We start from the raw sequence: 2,552 nt of genomic DNA, 5'->3' as shown, positions 1-2,552 counted from the left end.
GCCACTGCACTCCAACCCGGGCGACAGAGCAGGACTCCACCTCAAAAAAAAAAAAGAAAAGAAAAGTTTTCAGAAAGAAGAGTAACGAGTTGAGTATTTTCTTATGAATTCTTACAATGTGACAATATGCAAGCTGTATGTGGAGACAGAGGTCCAGGCCTGAAGTTCCAGATTGTGAAGGGATGCAGAGGTATAGCTGGGAAGCAGGAATGTAGTCATTTTTCCCCTTTTATTTCTTTTGCTTTCTTATTTTTCTAGAATAAGCGTTTTTCTTAGTAAGCCACTTTGTTTTTTTTCAAAATGCTCCAGTCTCCAACTTAAGGTCTTCTCCATAAATACCTTCTCCCTGTTGCTTTGCAGTTGCTGAGGCTAAGCTGGCCAACTTAGAGAGACAGCTACAGAGCCTGAGATCAGAACTGGACCACATAAAGAAGCGTGAGCTTTCTCTCTGCCCATAATGTGTTCTTGGCTCTCACTCTTTTCTTCAGCACACTCTAGGTTTGGAGGAGGTGGGAGGGGAACTAACTCATGAACACTTGTCCTACACCAGGGCCTGTGCTGGGTGGCATTTTCCCATAAGATGGTTCCATTCAATCCTCTCAGCAACCTCAGCTGTGGTTGTTGAACTTGCTTTATTGACAGGTAAGGAAACCGAGGTGCAGGAAGTGTTGGTGACTCATTTCAGATCACACAGCCGGGAAGTGGCAGGGGAGGGTTTGGATGGAGGTCTGTCCTCTCCAAAGTCTGTGCTCCTTCCTTGTTATCTACTGTGCTCTGATGTCTGTCCCTGCCTCTTCCTTATCCTGGTGCCCAAGCCTACAGTGGGGCCCAAGACTGTCTCCCTATGTGCACCTGTGCTGGGGCAGGTTTTAGCAGATGCTTTTTCAAGGTGGGATATCCCAGGGGAGTCTGGGCTGTCTGCAGGGGTCTGGACGCCCCTTCCCAGGCTCTGCAGCTGAGGTCTGCTTCCTGACCAGGATCTGGACTGAGCTACTGGGCATAGGGTGAGTTTTCAGAGGTCTGACTTCCCAGAGAACTCAGACTACTTGCCTACTGTCCTGGACTGGGCTCCAAACCCAGCCAGCCTCACTCACCCTTTGTGATCTATCTTCCTTCTTCCCTTCTTTCCTTCCTTCCTTCCTTCCTTCCTTCCTTCCTTCCTTCCTTCCTTCCTTCCTTCCTTTCTGGAAAATGTCTGGGAAGAAGCTCTTCGTGACCAAAGGTGAGGGGATGCCTTTCTCCAAAGTGAAGAATCTATGTACTGGGCTCCAGGCCACAGTGGCTGCTCACAAGAATGCCGAGGAGAATAAGGCCATCCAGGACGTGACCAAAGACAGTGCTTTCCTGGGCATCACAGATGAGGCCACCAAAGGCCAGTTCATGTACGTGATGGGCAGGAGACTGACCTACAGCAACTGGAAGAAGGATGAGCCACACGACCACAGCTCGGGGAGGACTGTGTGGTTCTCCTGAAGGACAGGCTGTGGAATGACATCTCGTGCATGTCCTGCTTCCTGGCCATCTATGAGTTTCCCACCTAAAGAGGCACGTTCCTCAGCCTCCTCCTTGGCTCCCAGCTGAAATCTCTGCTGTCCCTCCAAATTAATATGTTGAAATCCTAACTCTCAAGGTGACAGCATTAGGAGATGGGGATTTGGGGAGTAATTAGCCACAAGAGCAGAGGCTAATGATTGGGATTAGTGTCCTTAGTGCCCCAGAAGAGACTTCAGAGAGCTAGTTAGCCCCCTTACACCCTATGAGGACAGCCAGAAGGTGCCACCTATGAACCAGAGAGCAGACCCTCACAAGACATCACATCTGTTGGTGTTTTGCTCTTGGACTTTCCAGCCTCCAGAGCTGTAAGAAATACATTTCTGTTGTTTATAAGCCCTTCAGTTTGCAGTATTTTTTTATGGCAGCCTGAGGGGATTAAGACAGCACCAAGAACCAAAACCACACAATATTATAAAATACTAATAATGCAATGGCTGCACATAAGATCTATTCAAAATTTTTATACTATGTTATACTGCACAAATTAAAACTGATTTTTTGCCCATTTTCTAATTAGATTGTTTGTTTTTTGACTGTTAAGTTTTGAGGGTTCATTATACATACTAGATACGAGTCCTTCATTGGATATGTGATCTGTAAATATTTTCTTCCAGTCTGTAGCTTATCTCTTCATACTCTTAACAGGGTCTTTCACTGAGCAAAATTTTCCATTTTGGTGAAGTCCAGTTTATCATTCTTCTTTTAATATATTGTGTTTTGGTGTCAAGTATATGGACTTTTTGCCTAGTCCAAGATTGCAAACATTTCTTCTATTTTTTTCTAAAATTTTATAGTTTTACACTTTAATTCAAGTCTATCATCCATTTTGAGTTAATTTTTGTATAAGATGTGAACCTTGGATTGACGTCCCCCTCTCTCCTTGTCTTTCTCCCTCTGTTTCTCCCTCCATCCCTCCTTCACCTCTTTCTTTCTCTCTTTCTTTCCTTCCTTTCTTTTCTTTTCTTTCTTTCTTTCTTTCTTTCTTTCTTTCTTTCTTT

General features: G+C 44.9%; 1 pseudogene; it reads left to right on the top strand.

Moving 5' to 3' along the window:
- The window catches only part of LOC105503027, a 3,594-nt pseudogene extending 2,053 nt beyond the window's left edge, over positions 1 to 1,541 (top strand).
- The last annotated feature ends 1,011 nt before the right edge of the window (positions 1,542 to 2,552 follow it).

This window comes from Colobus angolensis, unplaced genomic scaffold, assembly GCF_000951035.1.
Source record: "Colobus angolensis palliatus isolate OR3802 unplaced genomic scaffold, Cang.pa_1.0 Scaffold12, whole genome shotgun sequence".
Lineage (NCBI taxonomy): Eukaryota > Metazoa > Chordata > Mammalia > Primates > Cercopithecidae > Colobus > Colobus angolensis.
This window is presented reverse-complemented; position numbering and strand designations above follow the sequence as displayed.